This window comes from Monodelphis domestica, chromosome 4, assembly GCF_027887165.1.
Source record: "Monodelphis domestica isolate mMonDom1 chromosome 4, mMonDom1.pri, whole genome shotgun sequence".
Taxonomy (NCBI): domain Eukaryota; kingdom Metazoa; phylum Chordata; class Mammalia; order Didelphimorphia; family Didelphidae; genus Monodelphis; species Monodelphis domestica.
In genome coordinates this window covers 322722986-322743389 of record NC_077230.1, presented here as the reverse complement: position 1 = coordinate 322743389, position 20404 = coordinate 322722986, and positions in this window count along the sequence as shown.

Below are 20404 nucleotides of genomic sequence, written 5' to 3'. Positions count from 1 at the left end.
TGACTCAATCACCTTCATTTGTCCACATCATAACTGCAACTTCTTTTATTTATCCCCCACTCCATAATTTATTGCATACCCCCAAATCTCTTAGCTCAAGAAAAATGCAGTTTTTAATGGATTGAAATTCTATAGATTGCTTCCTCCTCCAGCCCTGTCTTGTCTGTGTCTAAATACTTACACAAACCCTGATGATCTGCTGCTTATTCTCATCTTTATATCTTGGATCTACCAGTTCTTCCTGACTGCTTGGGAGTTCTTCTCTCACTCTGTTTAATTCCATTTCCTTTACAGTCAGAAGAACTCAAGTGGTAACTTTCCCTCAAATCTCCCCTGTGAATCCAATCTGTGCCAGTGTTCTACCTCTTTAATTGTGAGTATTGGGAGGAATGTTTGGTTATTTTCCAAATCATCAAGACAGAAGATTCAGCTCTCTTAAGAGCTTGTTGACTGATGGAGTTTTGGCAGCTGGTGATTTTGTAGATGTTTGTTTTTGAAATAAAATGGATACATAATGTGAAATAATTACTGAGAAATTCTTAAGAACTGCAGAATTGTATACCCCTTGCTTATGAAACTGCTTTGTAAATGTAATAATAAATAATTATAAATAAATAAATGTAAACCATTATGGTTAGATGATCTGAAGATGAAATTTGAAATGGATATTATTGAGCAAAATTCATCTACATCAGCTGGTGTACTCATCCAAATGTGGCAGTCTGGTCTTGGAAACAGATTGAAGTACAATGTAATAATGATGGCTAACCTTTTAACTTTAGATGAAAGCAAATTCACCGTCTAGACTAAGGGTCTATAACCTTTCAGAAGTGGAATGTCAAGTTGCTAAACCCTATTGTTCATAATCGTTATTGAATATTCTTGGAAAGACTATGAGGTGCATTTGAATTAGGGAGGCCTGGTTTTGAATCTTGTATTAAATACTTATTATGCAAGTCACTTGACTTTTCTGAAGTTCAGTCTTCTGATCTGCAAAATGGGAATAGTAATAGTACCCTATAACCTCATAGGGTGACTGTGAGTTTTAAATAGTACTATACATGTAAAAATCTTTGCAAAATTTAAAGTGCTGCATAAATTTGAATTGTTATTACTGAACATCTACCATGGATAAGATTCTGTGTTAGACTCTTTGATCCAGCTGTACTACTCTGAGGTCTTTATCCCAAAGGGATCAAAGATGAGGGAAAAGGACCTATTTGTACAAACATATTCACAGCAGCTCTTTTTGTGGCAGTAAAGAACTAGAAACTTAAGGGATGTCCATCCATTGGGAAATGACTGAGCAAGTTGTAGTATGTGAGTGTAATGGAATACTATTGTACTATAAAAAATGATGAACAAGGTCACACACACACACACACACACACCTGCAAAGATTTGTATGAAACGATACACAATGAAGTGAGGGGAACCAGGAGAATGTTAGTAACAAAATTCAGGTATAATGATAAACTGTGAATGACTTTACTGTTATCAGCAATGCAAGGATCCAGAACAACTCCCAGGAACTCATGATCTGATGGTGTCTGAAAGCACATTGAAGTATATTTGTTCTTCACTTTATTTCCTCCATGAATTTTTTCTTGTTTAAGCTATATGGGTCTTCTTTCACAGTATGACAAATGTTTTAATGTGTATTATGTAATTATATATGTACAACATATATTATATTATCTGACATCTTGGGGAGGAGAGAACATGAATCACAAAATATCAGAAAAAGATGACTAAAAGTTATATTGATTAGTAATATGAAAAAAATTAAAAATTCTGTGTTTGTAGATGTATATAGAAAGAGGTAGGGACCATTATTATAAAATTTTTAATAAAAATTTAGTTGAAGGGACAGAGTACAGTGTGCATAAACAAAATGATAAAGAAGAATGCAAGGTACATGAGACGTGCCTAATTAAGAACAGAGATAATAAATGCTGTAGAATTTCAGGGAAGGAAATAATTTCTATGGAATGGAATTTCTGGGGAAACATTCATGAAGGATGTGAGACTACCTGGACCTTGAATATTGAGCAAGACACAAAATGAACAAGACACAAAACTAGGTGTGAGTGGCAAGTAAGATGAGTATGGATGTTGGGCTCGATGTCAGCTAATTATTTGGAAAGTGTGACAAAAGTCTAGGCAAGGTAGAAAAAATCCTAAACATCACATTACAAGAAATTATCCAAGAAAACCCTGTTATTCTTGAATAAGAAGGTAAAATAGACATTTGAAGAGTCCACAGATAACTTCCTACAATAAATCTCCAAATGACAACTCCCAGGAATGTTATAGCCAAGTTCAAGAGTTCTCAGGCCAAGAGGAAAATCCCGTAAACAACAAGAAAGAAACAATTCAAATATTATGAAGCCCCAGTCAATATAACACAGGATTTGGCAGCTTCCACATCAAAGGACTGGAAGGCTTGGAATATGATATTCTGGAGGCAAGGGTACTGGGGTTATAACCAAGAACCACCTTTCCATCAAAACTGACTATATTCTTTCAGGGGAAAGTATGATTATTTAATGAAATAGAAGATTTCCTAATATTCCTAAAGAAAAGATTAGACTTAAATAGAAAACTTAATGTCCAAATACAAAATTCAAAAGAAGTATAAAAAGATAAATAAAAAAAGAGGAAAAAATTAAGGACTTCAATTGTTTATATTTTTATAAGTAAAGATGATATCTGTAACTTTTTTCTCCTAAACCCTTAACTTCCATCTTAGAATCAATACTCTGTATTGGTTTCAAGGAAGAAGAGTGTTAAGGGCGAGGCAATGGGGGTTAAGTGACTTTCCCAAAGTCACACAGCTAGGAAGTGTCTGGGGCCAGATTTGAACTTAGGACCTCCCGCCTCTAGGCCTGGTTTCAATCTACTGAGCCACCCAGCTGCCCCTGATAGCTGTAACTCTTAAACTTATTTTTCATTATCACAGTAATTAGAAGATGTATACAAAGACAGAGGGTGTGGAAGTAAGCTGTTTAGAATGATATGTCAAAAAAACTAGGAGTGTAAAAGATTATATTAAGAAAAATGGGAAGAGAGAAGTAAAATGAAGTAAATTATATCACATAAAGAGGCAAGGGGTGGGATACTTTTACAATGGAGGGGAGAACAAGGGTGGTGATGGATAATACCTAAACCTTTCTCTCATTGGAATTGGTTCAGAGAGGGAAGAACAGCTAGATTCATTGGGGTATAGAATCTTATCTTACCCTCTAGTGAAGGGAATAAAAGGGGGATGGTGGGGAAGGGAGTAATATAAGTGAGGGATAAGTTGAGGGGGTGATTAAAAGACCATAGAGAGCAGTAAGAGAGAAATAAGGGGGCTGGTAGTGGGAAGGGAAATAATATAAGGGAGTGGGAAAGTGGGGAGTGATTAAAAGCAAAACACTGGTGTGGATGGAAAGAGAGAAAGGAGAAAGGAAAAGATTAAAAGAGGAAATTAAGATAGAAGGGGATGCACAGATGGTAATTATATCTATGAATGTAAATGAGATGAACTCACCCACAAAATGGAAGAGGATAACAGAGTGGATTAAAAACCAGAATCCTACTATATGTTGTTTATAAGAAACTAATATGAGGCAATTAGACACACAGAGTAAAGATAAGGGGCTGGAGCAGAATGTATTGTGCTTCACCTGAGACAAAAAAACAGGAATAGCAATCATGATCTCAGACAAAGCTAGAGCAAAAATAGATCTGATTAACAGAGATAAGGGGGTACATCTGGATGGCTCACTAGCTTGAGAATTCAGCCTAGAGATGGGAGATCCTAGGTTCAAATCTGGCCTCAGACACTTCCCAGCTGTGTGACCCTGGGCAAGTCACTTGAAATAGTATTGATTCCAAGAAGGAAGGAAAGGGTTGAAAAAAGAGAGATAAGGAAAGTAATTACATCTTGATAAAAGGCAGTATAGACAATGAAGAAATATCAGTACTTAATATACACACACAAAATGGTATAGCATTCAGATTTTAAAGGAGAAACTAAAGGAGCTTAAGGAAGAAATATATAGTAAAACTATACTAGTGGGGGACCCCAATCTTCTCTTATCAGAAGTAGATAAATTGAACAAAAAATAAATAAGAAAGAAGTAAAGGAAGTGAAAAGTTAGATTTAATGGCTATCTGGAGAAAATAGAATTGGGATAAAAAAGGAATATACCTTCTTTCCTCCAGCACTTGGTACATATACAAAGATTGACCATGTACTAGGGCATAAAAACTTCACAACCTAATGCAGAAATTCAGAAATAATAAGTGCAACTTTTTCAGATCATATTGTAATAAAAATTATAATAAAAAAGGGTTAACAGAGGGGCAAATTAAAAATTAATTGTAAACTCAATAATTGAATTTTTTAAAACTGGTGGGTCAAAGAACAAAGCATAGAAACAATCATTGATTTCATTGAAGAGAATCACAATGAGGAGACAACATATCAAAAATTATAGGATACAGCCAAAACAGTGCTCAGGGGAAAATTTATATTGCTGAGTGCTTACATCAGTAAAATAGGGGGGAAAAAGTAGATCAATTAATTGGACATGGAACTAAAAAAAGTTAAAAAAATTAAAATCCCCAATTTAAGACTAAATCCTAAAAATTGAAGGAGAAATTAATAGTATAACTGAAAGTAAAAGTTAATTAAAAATGGAAAGTAAAAGAATTATTGAACTAATATATAAGACTGGGAGTTGGTTCTATGAAAAGACAAATAAAATAGAGCATTGCTTAATTTGATTAAAAAGAAAGAAGAGAATCAATTACTAGTATCAAAAATGATACAGGGTGATTTCACCTCTAATGAAGAGGAAATGAAAGCACATATCAGGATTTATTTTGCCCAATTATATGACAACAAATCTGATAATCTAGGTAGAATGCATGAATATTTACAAACTATAAATTGCCTAGATTAACAAATTTGGAAATAGAATATTTAAATAATCCCATGTTAGAAAAAGAAATTTAACAAACCATTGCTATTTTTTTATGGTTTGGGCCTGAATATTATTGGTGGTTGCCAGGGATTTAATTTCTAAATCCCAAAATAATTACTAAAGTAAATGGAATTTATGGTAGTTTATTTACAATAGAGGAAAGACATCAAGGAAGAGAGAAAGGGGATATATATATATATATATATATATATATATATATATATATATATAGAGAGAGAGAGAGAGAGAGAGAGAGAGAGAGAGAGAGAGAGAGAGAGAGAGAGAGAGAGAGAAGCTCCAGTTTTCTTTGTACCAGTTAGAAATTCTAAGCCCCAGCTGGGGTAAAGGGGTTATCAAGACAATGGGCCTTTCTCTGAAGTCCACACCTCCAGAAAGGCAAGGAAACTAAGTAAGCCTTTCACTCACCAAGTTGACTGTCTAAATGAAAAGCAGTCTGAGGTCTCCTGCACGAGCTCCTAAAGGGGTGCAGTTCCACATACAAATGTCTTCACTCCAAGTCTGAGTGTCTTTCTTCCAGTCTCTCCTCTGAATGACTCTTCTTCCAATCTCTCCTCCAAGTGACCCTTCAAGTGAGCCCAAGTCACTGATCTCCAGTTCAGTTCTGAGGACTGCCCACTCAATGTATGAAATGGGTGTCATACCTTTTGTGCATCTCCCATTACCTAGCCCTTACCATTCTTCTGCCTTAGAACCAATACACAGTATTGATTCTAAGATGGACAGTAAGGGTTTAAAAAAAGAAATACAGATGGAAACATGATTCATCACTTGTTTATTTGGGTATATTATTTGGAATTTTGGTTTTATAATAGTATTGACTTACAAAATTGAATAATATGGAAATATGTTTTGCTGATATGTGTATAATCCAAATTAAGTTGCTTATCAACTCAGGGGAGGGGAGGGAAAGAGAGAGGGCAACAATATAAATCGTATAACTTTTGAAAATTTATGTGGAAATTTGTTGTTAGAATATAATAAAGGGAAAAAAGAAATGATGGAATGGACAGTTTCAGAGGAAACTTCATGAACAGATGCCAAGTAAAGGGACAACAACTATCTATTATACCAACTAGCTTCCTCTGTGTGCCTCCTGGCAAGTCATTTATTCTCCCTCAGTCTTGGTTTCTTCATCTGTAAAATGGGGATAATATGACACTTTTCTCATAGTGTTGTTGTTGTGAGGAACAAATGACATAACAAATACAAAGCTCTTTGTAAACTTTAAAATACCATATACTATTTATCATTATTATTTTGGGAATAGGTACACAATAAAACATATTTGGAGATTACTGTCTTAGAGTATTGCAAAGTTGTGACTTGGTACAGTCACACAGCTTGTATGTGGGTTGAGGATAGGATTTGAATCTAGAATATCTTGATTCTGAAGGCTTTTCCTATACTAGATTATCTCATAAAAACTGCTAGATTTTAAAAGGGTATTTAATTAAAAATTTTTTTGTTATTATGAACTTGGCAAATGTAAAGACATGAAATTTTCATACATAAAGAATAGATAAAGATTATTAGAGATGAAACTATAAATCCTTATCAAATACAGTTTGTTTTTCTGAAAGCATATATTAAATATATTACAATAGTTCCAACATTACCCTGTGTGTGTATGTGTGTGTGCATGCCTTTTTAATTTCCTTCTGATCTCTTCTATGTTTTGAAAAAAAGTTTTATGGATGCTCTTTTCTTTCATTTTTTTCCTTGCATAATACTCTTTTATTATCCCTTAACTCTCTCCCACCAACAATGAATATGACACAAAGTCCTTTTAAATAAATCTGCATAGTCAAGCAAACAAATTCACAATTAGCTATATTTGAAAATGTCTCGTTCTGTTGTTCTTCATGACCATCCCTTCTCTACTGAATGGAGGCAGAAGTTGGGCACTGATTCATTATCTATCTTCCTAAGTCATAGTTGGGCCTAGAATTGATCAGAATTCTGAAGTATTTTAAAGTTATTTTTTTACAATGTTGTAATCATTGCATAAATTATTCTTCTGCTAATTTCATTCTCATCAATTTCAGGTTCTCTAAACCACACTCATTGTCATTTTTTTTTGTGGGCATTTACTTTACATCCTGAACTCTGATACAACAAAAAGCTGCTTAAATGTTGTACATATAGGTCCTTCCCCTCTTACTTTGACCTCTTTGGGTACACACATAATGAAAATGACTAGCATTTACATAGCACTTTCAAATTTGCAAAGTATTTTATGAATATTATTTCATTTGATCCTCATAATAACTCTGGGAGGTAGGTGATATTATTATTCCCATATTTCAGATGAGGAAACTGAGACAAATAGTGGTTAAGTGACTTGCCCAATGTCAGACAATTAGTAGGTATCTGAGACCTATTTATTTATTTATTTATTCATTCATTCATTTATTTATTTATTTTCCACATTATTTTCTTTTAGAATATTTTTCCATGGTTATATGATTCATATTATTTCCCTCCCTTCTTTCCTCCCCCCTCCCAGAGCTGCCAAGCAATTCCACTGCTTTATATGTATCTTAATATTCAAAACCTATTTATATATTATTCATATTTATTATAATCTTTTAAAAATCACTACCCCAAGTCATATCCATATATCCAAGTGGTAAATCATATGCTTTTCTTCTGTGTTTCTGCTCCCATAGTTCTTTATCTAGATGTAGATAGCATTCTTTTTCACAAGTTCCACAGGATTGTTCTTGATCATTGCATTACTATTAGTATCAGAGTCTATTACATTTGATTGTCCCATAATGTTTCAATGAATGCGTACAATGTTCTCTTGGTTCTGCTCATTTCATTCTGCATCAGTTCATGGAGAGGACTTCCCAGTTCAGATAGAAATCAAGCAGTTCATCATTCCTTATAGCACAACAGTATTCCATCACCATCACATACCACAATTCGTTTAGCCATCCTCCAATCAAGGGACACCTTGTTTTCCAATTTTTTTTGTCAGCACAAAAAGCACAGTCATAAATATTTTTGTACAAAATTTTTTTTATCTCTTTGGGGTACAAAATCAGTAGTTGTATAACTGGATAAAAGCACATGCAATCTTTTAAAGTCCTTTGAACATTATTCTAAATTGTGAGGCCTTTATTTGGATTTAGGTCCTCCTGACTATGGGCCCTAAGCTCTACTTACTGTGCCACTTACTTGCCAACTTAGTAGTGAGATTGTTAGTTCTCAGATGCACAACCAATTGAAGTTAAAAGCATTATTCCCAATTGCTTTCCAGAAAACCTAAATCAATTTCCAGGCCCCCACCCCCCTATTAGTGTATTGGATGTGCCTATGTTCTAATGATTGCCATTTTTCCTTTTTTGTCATTTTTGCCAATCTGGTGGAAACTCAAAGCTGTTTTTATTTGATTCTTAATTATGATTAAGATCTGAAGTATTTTTACAGGATTGTTGTCAGCTTATATTCCTCCTTTTAAAACTGAATGTTAAGATCCTTCAATTATTTATCTATTAGAAAATATCTATTGTTTTTATATATTTGAATAAATTTCTCTTATATCTCAGATATCAGGGAATTATCAGATATCTCCTACAAAATTTTTTTCCTCTGGAAAACTAATTTCTTTATAGTTTCTCTAGGCCTTTCTAAAAAAAAAAGGAGATTTACTATTAAGTACTATAGGGGAAACATTGGAGGAGGGATAACAGTGGGAAGACAGGAAATGTCCAAGAATGAGATCTAGGTTCAAGTCCAATGTCTATCATTTCCTAGCTGTATGACATTGTTAAGTTACTAAAACCTCTCTGAACATCAGTTTCCTTATGCATAAATCAAAGGTTGAACTAGAATTCCATGATTTGTATGGAAAAAAGCAACAGTTTCACAGTTACAAAGTTTCTTAATTTTTTAAAGTGTAATTTTAGACCTTAAAATCAGCTGCAAGATATTTGAACTATCTTTGTAGTTCCTTCCTGCTATTTTTCTTTAACTTTAAGCTTATTGTTACCTCAATTCTAGTTCTCTTACACTGACCATTTGGATGTTTACATGTGGATTGTGAATCTTAAAATTTCTCAGACTCTACCTTGGAACATTTGGTTAAGGCTATTCCCCATTTAAACAATGGAGGTACTTGATCAGGAATGTATTGGGAATTTTAACATTACTCCACCCATACTTAGGCATACTTTAGGGGAAGATAAAGTTGTAAACTCCTGATGGAACAATGAGAAAAAGTCCCCAACCCATACTTATAGTAAAGCTAGAACCTTAAACTCGGTCTATTTTTAGATCTAATACAAAAGGGTGCTAGGTACCTATGAAGGTTAAATTAATCACTAAAAGGTCAAGCAACTTACAAAGGGCAAGCTTAGCAAGAGGTGAAGTACTCAGAAGATATAATCTACCCAGAGAAGGTGAGAACTAAAGAGTGGTGAAAACTAAGAATGGGCAGTCCTAGGGAAAGCGTCTACTGTGATTGGTAGATGTGAAAATTTAGGGGAGGTGACACAAGAGAACATTTTCTTTAAAAGGAAGGAGTTTGAGGCCTCTGGAGGTAGTTCAGCTTTGGAAGCTGAATTGGAGGTCAGGAGTCAGAGCTGGCTCTCTGAACTGCAGCTCAGGAGTTGAGGATTTCAGTGAAGAATTAGAGTTTTGCTTGGGACAAAATCTTGTGGTGAGTGCTTAAAGATTGACTAGTCTCTCTTAAGGCTTAGGCGTAGGCCATTGGCCTAGGCCTTTTCCTACGATTTCCTCTTACTCTGTCTCTCTCCATTCCCTTAATTCCTTCAATTGTATTAATTAAAATCTCCATAAAATCCAGCTGACTTGGGTATTTCATATTTGGGAATTTTTCCCATGGTGACCACTTATTTTTGATTTAAATCAAGGCACTAAAAATTATCTTTATCAGTGTGGCCAAAACCTTACAGTTTGGCCGTTTACACATTTTCACGGTCACAGGATTATATAAAATCTGCTTTTCTAGTTTTCAATAATGGGATGAAATATTTTTTTTAACCCTTATCTTCCATCTTGGTGTCGATACTGTGTATTGGCTCCAAGGCAGAAGAGTGGTGGTAAGGGCTAGGCAATGGGGGTCAAGTGACTTGCCCAGGGTCACATAGCTAGGAAGTAGCTGAGGCCAGATTTGAACCTAGGAACTCCCATCTCTAGGCCTGGTTCTCAATCCACTGAGCTACCCAGCTGCCCCCAATGGGATGAAATATTATTTAATATATAGGACAGTCATTTTTATTACTTGCCGTATACATTCTTGTCATACCTTACCTTGGCACATAAAGACAAATCTCAGGGCACAGTGGATATTACTGAGAACATGCACTCCTCAAAATCTTCCTTCTCAGAATCTCTACACTTTCTCATTGTGTTCCATCTCTCTCTTTTTCCCCACGGGTCACAGTTAGCAGTTTCTGATAGTTGTATTTTCAATCCTTGATAACTGTTTTACCTTTTCCCTGCCTATTCCATTTATGCTTTAGGTCTTGGGTCCATAGAAGTCCTCTGAGTTTGAGTCACCACACGACCATACCATCCTTCTGCTTCTCCTAAACTAACTGGACCTTTAGTTTTGAATTTGTGGTCCAGTGAGCCAGGCTCTAGTTCCTGACTATTGGCAGAGTAGAGTGAACAATTACACCCTAAAGCCAATAGTGTCTGGACACCTTTTCTTTTCCTTTGCCAGAGATTCACCTTTTTTTGTTGTTCTTCTGCCTTCAGAATACTCTCCCAAGGGTGATATCTGAAGTCTTCTTTATATAACTAATAAAGACAAATATCTTGGGCAGAGGGAAATATCAACATATTCTTGCATTCCTGACAACAATTGGACAAGGTCCTATGTCCACAGTTCCTAACTCCCAGGTCAGGGGTGTTTCCTCTACACTAGGCTGCTTCTTTATGCTCTGGCAAGGTTGTTTGATTTGAGAACTATTGTTGCTAATCAAAGGCTTCTTCAGTGACTTCAAAGACATGTGTAATCATTCCTTTTCCTGATATGAGTGAAAGATCAAAACCAAACTCCTCTGGCATGTAAAATCCTTTACAATTTGTCTTCCTCTCCCTTTCCAGGCTTATCATTACTCCTTCTCACACATTCTACAGTGAAGGCAACTGACCTCCTATGGTTCCTCAAACACAGCACTCCATCTCTATCCCTTGTGCCTCTGCAAAGGTTGTTTCTCATTCCTAGAATGCACTCCTTTCTCACTGCTCTTAGAATCCCAAGCTTTCTTCAGAGTTCAGATTCTGTCTCCTAAATCAAGGTTTCCCTTCCATCTCAAGCAGTTTAGTACCTCTCAGAAATTAGCTCATATTGCCTATGAATATATTTCATGTAACCTCATGTATTTACATGCTGCTTACATTCTATCAAATCTAAACTCTGCAAACATAGATATTGTTTCATTTCTGTCTCCAAAGAGCACATTCAGTACAAAACCTGGCACATAACCACCACTTAATTTCTTGTTGAGAGCCACAGTGGTTCCTTCCAGCCTATTTCCCCAAATTTTTCTTAATGCTATTTTTGTGTGTGAGATGTGATGCTCCCCTGGAACCACAGTGATTGCCAGTCTCCATTTGGCATCCAATTTATAAACTTTGAGAATATTTATCTCCTAATAAAAAATGGAAACACTATACCCATTGCTGTCTGCATTGGATTTCCATAATCAGCAGAACCTAATAAACTATGTAGGGTTAATAAATATTTTTGTGACAATATTTATTCTAATTTCCATTATACATTAATTATAATTAATTAATCATAATTAATATATAATTAATGAGCATAATTAATTATGCTCATTGTGCCCATTGCTTTTTTTTTTTTTGAAAGAAGTTACAAGTAATTCTGGGTGTTTTCTTCAAAAACATTAGCTCTAGATTTCCCCACAAATATGAAGATATAAAGGCATAATTCATGTTCTCATCTTGTTTTTAATTAGAAAACATTTCTGATTTCATGTCAACTGCTAGTATTCAACAGGGGGTTAATGTTAATGATTTGATAGCAGACTAGCAAGTGGTAGGCTTAATTACTATAAATAATTATTAGATTGGGTAGAGCACTAAAACAGGTGATTTTGCTCAAGGCTAATTGAAAGAAATATGGATCCTATATAGACATGACCTACCAAAATGAACACTCAGGTTTAGAACAATTTTTGGTTAATGATCATTTGCTTTTATGCCTCTACATTTCACAGCTTAGCAGTCAGAAAATGATCCCTTGTGTTAGACCAATCCAATTCCTGCCCTTGACTATTTTGAGAGGAGTCTAAAGAGGGTAGGAGATGATGAGATCATGCCCAAGGATTCCACATAGCAGAGACTTAATGAGTTGATCGAAAGTCAGGCATAGCTTGCACTTTTCTATTGGACTCATCACTGAGGAAGAGGAAATTAACAAGGAAAAATTACACTTCTGTTCCAAAAATGTTTTAAAAAATAATTACTCATACTCTTCTCTCATGTAATTACCCAATTTTCTGCCTTCTGTGCCAGCATTAGACTGAGAAGAAATAACTTTTAGAGATGGAAGAAAAGTCCAATTCATTCAAAAGAGCAGTTCATTTCTGATTTCTTCTATGAAGAAGCTACTCTGTATGATACTATAAAGTATTACCAACAATTTTAAAATTCAATTTAACATTTATTGAGGACCTATTATGTGCACAGCACTGTGTCCTTGGTGATAGGTTCTACAATCCTTGTTCTCAAGGAACTTACATTTTAACTGGAGTGAGGGATTAAAGGTATGTTTTGTACAACCAACTATGCAAAAGTAAATGCAATGTCACAAAACGAAACAAAGCAAACTGAAGAGTGAGAGAGTAGGCATAAGCAGGGGAGTGGGGGATTAGGTAAGACTTCTTGTGGGAGGTTTTGTAAAAGCCAATGGATTATGAGAGACTGAACATAGGAGAAAGAGAGGTAATGATCAAAGGGTCTGTCTTTTATAGGAGAGAGGAGGAGTATACTATTAGGTTAATGGAGTGCTTTGTTGTTAGCCTTGGCAAGGGGAGAGTCTACCTTTTCTTAAGAGACTTGAGCAAAGGAGAGAATGGGAATGATGGAGAAGACTTTTGAATGCTATCAGTGAGAGAAGGTGAAGCTCTTCAAAAACGGTCTCTATTTTTTTCAATAAAATTGGAGATAAGGTTGTTAGCTAAGAGAAAATTGAGAGTGAGTGATATAAGAGGCCTGAGAAGAATGGAGAAAATTTGAAACAGAATTCAATGGGACATGGGTTCTCCAAGCATGGCGCAGGGCTTAGGGTAGAGTGGATACTTCAGGCATTTATGATTTCATTCACATGGGTTCTCCTTCCATCAGTGCATATCTAGGCAGCCTTTATTAAGTGGAAAAAATGTCCCCCCCCTATCACCAGTCTTCCAGCAATGAACCTCTTCAGATATTAGGCTGGTTCTCCAGTGACACATAATGACACACTGTCAGTATCTTACGCGAACCTTTTCTAGCTTGAAAAGAACTATATCACAGACCCATAGCATTGAGTTCCCAAGGTTCACTTTCCACAAACCTTTGCCTACCCAATGACTCTTTATAATTAAACTTCAGAATTATATTTAAAAGAAAAATAATGGCCAAAGTTCACATTATTTAACTTCATGGACTTATAAAGTAGGCCATGTGTATTTTCACATCAGATCTTGACAACAATCTTTTGAGGAATGTTTGATATTATTATCCCAATTTTGCGTATGAGGAAACTGATTCATTGGGGAAAGTGACTTCTAGAGATCCAAAGTTGGTAGTCAGGGGTCTAACTCAGCATATTTTCCATAAAGCATTTTCGTTTCAAAATTGATACATAGCTGCTCCCCTTTACCAATGGTTACAACAGTCTTCAAACAACCTTTGCCTTGCCTTGTTTTGGATACAGAGGGGAAGATGTCTTCCTCTCTTTCCTCTCCTTACTCCACTTCCCAGAAATTAATCTCTTAAACGAAACATTTTAAAACACAGTTACAATGATTACTTTACATCTTCTTGAAGCAAGTCTAAACAATATTTTAAAATAAAGGTAAAACATTGTTGCTCTATATCATCTTATATCCACTCTCTTTCACTTCCTTTTCTCCTTTAAAGTAGAACTCTAATTTGACTTCTTTGCTTTCTCCATTTCCTTTGTATCCTGTTGCTCTAAATCTTTCAGAAGCTTTTTCTAATGCTGCCCTCTTCTTTCCCCATTAGTACATTCTTCTTCCCAGTGTCATTTTCAAACCCTTACTGTGCCACAATGATGCAATCCCCTTTTCTCCCTTGGACTATCTGATATCTGATAATAATATTCTCTCCTGATTCTATTTACTGATCTCCTAGTCACTTTCCCATATTTTTTTCATGGTTTTGGCATCTGACTCAGTTTTTTCCCCCTGGAATTCCACCCCCTTTTCCTACAATCATACTCAGAGACATATATGTATATGTATCTGTGTGTTTGTTTACTTTTCTAAGAATCTATTCTCAAAATATGTAGATTTCTAATTTTTACATCTGATTCCAATGTAGTATCCAAGAAGGTGGTCATACCTTATTATCATCTTAAATTATTCCATTTCTATTGAAACCTCCCTCTCTGATCACAACCTGTCTTTTCTACCTCTGCCATTCTTTTATTCCCCATTCTTTGCCCTCATCATGACTTTTGTTCCTTACTTTTTCTCAATTCCCCAGCATATTGATCATTTTTTTGAATCACTATTTTCCCTATCCAATCTGGATCCTATGGCTAGCAATTTCAAGAATGCTCTCTCCTCTACACTTTAAATTTCTTGCCTTTTTATATTGCTAACTTGCATTCCTTTAACACACTATCTTTTGTCACCTCTGTCTTCTTTGCCTAAATTAATCCCTAAAGGTTCAGCAGTGCTGGAGGAAATAAGAAAACTACAAAATTTGTAGTTGCATAATTTAACTGTAGGTATTTGTGATTATTGTATTGAAACCCTTTTATCATTTCTGATGGGTTCTATCATACATCCCAGTAGAGTTACTATATTCTCTTTGAGCTCCTCAACTACCCTATCACTCTTCATAGATAACATCCCTTTATATTTTAGAGATTGGATTTAATCTATCCAATGTGGTCTCTTACAACTTCTTTTCTAATTTCGTCACATTCTCACCTATCTTTTTTCATCTTTAGTCTAAAAGAAAGAAGTTACCCTCTTTTCTGCTGATACTAACCCATTCATCTGCATTTTCCAGCTCAGTGGTTCCCAAGTTTTTGTTCTTCAAACTCCCTTTTTTTTTAATGAAATTAACTTCTGGTGTAATTTAATATATAACATAATATTCTTTTATATTTATTCATAACTCAGAGAAAACCTGTAATGCTTCAAACATGAATATGCTCATTGTCAGAAAGGAAAGTATTCTCAACACAGTTGGGCAGTGATTTACTTCTTAAGGCACCATTAAAGAAATTTTAGTGCAAACCCCTTGAATCATTGCTGCAAATTCCCAAGTTTGTAAGGCATGACATGGGAAACAACTCTCTAGCCCATTCATTCATTCATTCATTCATTTGTTCATTCATTCATTCAATATATATTTATCATTCCTACCATGTGCTAGGCATTAGAAATCTTCAGTCTTTTCATTATTATTGACTTTTTCCCTTAGTCTTCAAATATACTCAGATCTCTCCTATTAAAAACGAACAAACAAATAAAAACAAAACCAAACAACCAGAGCCTTTCCTTGATCCTACTAGCCCTTTAAGCTATTATCCTCTGTTGATTATCTTCCTCATTGATAATCTTTTTTTAGGAAGAATAAACTGAATTACTATATTAAGTCAATTCTCAATCCCTTGCAATCTGTTTTCTCTGCTTACTAATGAACCGAAATAATCCTTTTCAGGTCCATTAAGTTTTTGCTGACCTCTAAGCTCAATGGACTTTTTCCATTCTTATCCTTTTGACCCCTCTGCAGCACTTAGAGCTTTTGGCCATACTTCATCTTGATACTCTCTTCTCTCTTGTATTTACCTTCTTCTCATTCTCTTCCTTTACTAAGCATTGCTTTTCTTTTCCTCAGTTTCCTTCTTTTCTTCTTACCCTTTAAATATAGATATTTCTGAAGGTTTATTCTAGGACTTCCTGTCTTTTCACAGTCTCTCCTTTGTTAATCATGCATTACTGTGGCTATTTCCTTTATGAACTTGAGGTTCAAATGTACATCTCTAATTTTAACCTCTCCTTTGAGTTCCTTTCCTACGTTTATAATTGTCCCTAGGTAGTTTTCTTTATATGGCTTGCTGACACAAACTTTAAAATATCCTGAATTGAATTTCTCATACCATTCTCCTATCCCAGAATCAAACTCCCTGCTCTTCATTTCTATACAAGTTCCTGCGATTTTCCTCTATTTTATTTGTGGTTCTACCATTCTGTTTATTACTTAGGTTCAAAATTTTGGAATCATCTTCAAGTGAAAACTCCTTATTCAGGTGTTGAAGATCTTACACATTTGACCTCAACCTATGCTTATGGCCTTTTCTTATTATATGTTATTCCCTCAACCCTTTGTTTTAGTCATGATTACCCTTTACCACACTTTACACTTGGAATCACAGGATAAGGTTAAAAAAGAGACATTTAGTTGAATCTCATGAAGCTTTATTGCAGGTGCCAATCTCTCTCAGACCTTATAAACAGAACTTGAACTCCCACTTTAGGCTTTCTGTAGAAGATTAGGTTAAAAAGAAAATTAAAACCATCTTATTAGATTTTGGAGGTTTGAAGAGTAGGGAGATGGGAGATTAGACATTGAGTATGGAGATTGATCATTTTAAGGTTGCAGGGGAGAATTTCTCAGAATTTAGGTAATTCCAGAAACTCATCTCCTTCTCTTTGTCCTATTTGGGAAGCTATTTAGCAGAAGCTAAATGCTTGCTGAAATATTTTAGTGAGTTTTTGGGTATTATTCTGTAGGATTTTTTTTAAGGAAAAATAAGAATTAAATTTTTAAAAGGTTTTAGGGATAAATAGAACTTAGATCAATTTCGCCCTGAAGATGGACAGATCTATTATTTTAATGTTCTGAAGGAAGGCAGCTGAATTGAAATTAATACAAGAGTGAATTAAAAACAAATAGGTGTGCTGTTTGTATTCTAAAACTTATTGAAGCAGTTTGATGGCTCAGTGTATGGAAAGGCAGGTCTGTAGACTGGACGTCCTGGGTTCAAATTTTACCTCATATGCTTTTTAGCTTTATGACCATAGGCAAGTCATTTAACCGCAATTCCTTAGCTCTTACCCCTCTTCAATCCTGGAACCAATATTTAGTATTGATTTATATTTAATTTAATAGCTGTCTCTTGTAAATTCTTTCTTGACCATTAAAAGAGAAAAGTTTGTTTCAACCAGGAGCAATTTTAAAAATGAGTAAATTTTAATTAAGAAATAAAAAGGCATGATACAAATTGAAGAAGAGTTCATGAAGAGTGACCACCACCAAAGCAAGAAGAAGGGAACATGAGGCTATTACTTGACACCTCTTCCCTCTCTTTCTCTTGGAGTTAAAACTGTAAAGCCTCAGGACAAGAGGGAATGGACTCAGATTACGAACATGAAAGGAATTGATTTGGTTATTGGGTGATTTCTGAAAGAAAATAAATTATAATCATGGGGAAAGGTGAAAGTACTACTGTAAACTCTTAACACTTTAAGTCTGTGCTATACATTTTTAAGTTCAGGAATGGCTCTGGAAAATTAAGATTTTTGATTTTGTGGTTTTAAATCGTTATTTGATTTGGCTGAGATTTGTCTTATAACTAAATTATGATGTGGTGAAATGAATGTGCTCTCATTAATTGTAGCATTAAAATAAAAAAATCCTGGAAAAATGTAAGGAAACTTGAATTACACACTAGTCTCAGAAATTTTTTAGTGGTGTGATCTTAAGCAAGTTATCTTATAGCTGTTAACTTCAGTTTTCTGATCTGTAAATAGGAATATAATAATGGTACCTGCTTCTCAGAGTTGTTGGAAGGATCAGAATGATATGATGATTGTGAAGTGCTTTACACAGTACCTGTCATATGGTAAGCACTATATAAATGTGGACTATTGTTATCTCCTTATATGAATGAAATTATTTTACATTTGATAACTATATGTTCTGTTTTAGATGTGGTTAGTATAAAGTGATTAACCTGATAAGATGAATTTCTTGAAAAAGCACTTAACTAAGTTGATGTTGTATTGTATACTTTGTTATGTTGCACTGTTTGGAAAATCATTGTGTCAGAAATGATGTTGGAAAAACAAAGGTTTTGTCTACATCCTGTTAAGATTATGAATTGAGGTGATCAAAATAGATTTTTAAAGCCTTTTCAATATTTACTGGGAGTATTTTTTGTTTTAAAATAGATTAATAATAATGATTTACTATTTGAGAAAAAGAAAGTTACACAAAATCTTTAACTTTTATCTTTTTAATCCTTATTTGTGAGGTTTCTTGAGACTGTGTTTAGGCAAGGTCATAGGATCTTATCAGTCCTACTCACCACATGTTGCAAAATCTAAAGTATTGAAGTTTGAAAATCTAGAATAGAGAAAATAGAATTCCTTCTCCTACTCCTTGTCAAAGAGGTTTTGGAGTGGGGTGGGGAGAGGGTGGTGGAAGGCATACATTTAATATAACAGTGAGTTTTCATATGAGAATTTTTAGCTATCACTTAGAGCAATTATGAAAATAACTAGTATTTTAAAAATGTAATTTCTATAAATTAATATGAGTTAACATATTCACTGTATGTGAGAAACCTCAGTGCTTAGTTTTAAGTGAAGGATAAATGACATTTAATTAGGGAAACATGAGAAAGCTAATAATATTTAAGCACTATTATCACTAGCAAAATCTGTTATTTGAGCTAAACTCTCACGAGATTGTAATATGATATTTAATTCTAAGTGTGGTTGATTGAAGTGTTATTAAGGCAATTATCTTATCAGTAAAGAGAAAATGAAATATATTTCATCCTTCCCTGGGAAAAGTCAAGGGGATCACCTTATCATGATCTTGACTCAGTTTCCCCATTGCACTATTTCCTTTCTGAGTAGGAAATTTCCCCATCTAGTTAATTTTGAGCCTGACTATAATCACCATGTGAATAATGTTGAGCTTTACTACATGATTGGCTGTTAGATTTGACTCAGATCTGGAATCAAATAGATCTATTCCTCCTTTTCCTTTTCTAACAAATTTCTATAATTGATTGAAGTTTTGTAAGTACATTGAGCCTATTAATTGTTTGGCACTGAAATGTCTCTAAATAACTATAATCAGATGCAAGTATGAAAACTCTTACAATTTAAATTGGTAAAAAGACAAAGAAGTGATATGAATTTTATAATTAAATGGAATAATACATTTTGAGAAAACAGGATTGGATTGTTTTCTTTAAGAACTACACATATTCTTATATACATGTATATGTCATATATGTACATACATACATATATGATTGGATTCCAAATGTATTTGGAATGGAAATTTAAGCTTTGATTATGTTTTAGTAATAAGTTCTCAAAATTTGATTAAGAATTTTACATATAAAATTTAATTGATAATTGTAAGGAAAGTGAAAATGTTTTCCTATTTTAAAATATCTTCTTATGATTTTAAAAGACAGAAGTTTTCATTTTACAAGTCAGTCCCTCATAAAATCTTTTAAAGTACTATATAAAAACTTAAATTCTCTGAAGTATCAGAATTGGAAAACTCATAAAACTAGGTTATTCTAGATCATATTGAAACTTATTACTTGCATATTTTAGCAGAATTATCAATGCATCTCTATAAATGATTTGGAACCAGCAAAGCAGAGTCTCTTTCAGAGCTATCCTGAAAGTGAGTCCAATTCCAGTATGTCCAAGAGAGGGTATTTCTAGGGATTAGATGACTTCATTGGATGTCTGGGACGCAAGACAAAATGTGGGATTAAATGAATACTGGGAGTGGGTTGTTAGTTCATTATACTATTATTTTGGACTTTTGTTTCATTGTATTTATGTTTCTTGCTTATCTTGGTGGCACATAAATCTCTACTTTCAAAATTAGTCCATTTTCAGCCCTTTAAGTAGTTTGATCTGTAGCCTGACTTAGTTAACCTAGAGAATCTATTTAGTAAGGTTTGTATAGCATAATTATTGTTCTTAGATTCTATGCTAGCTCTTGTACTAAGCTAAGTTAGCAGATATTTCCCAGTAATAATTTTTGGTATATAATGTTAATTGTGAGCATGAGCACACATTTAAATTTGGTTTATAGATAAGTGATCCATGGAGTGTATCAAGGATGGCAAGACTCCTTCCCCCATGCATCAAAGGAGGAGATTTAGTAAATTGAGGGAATTG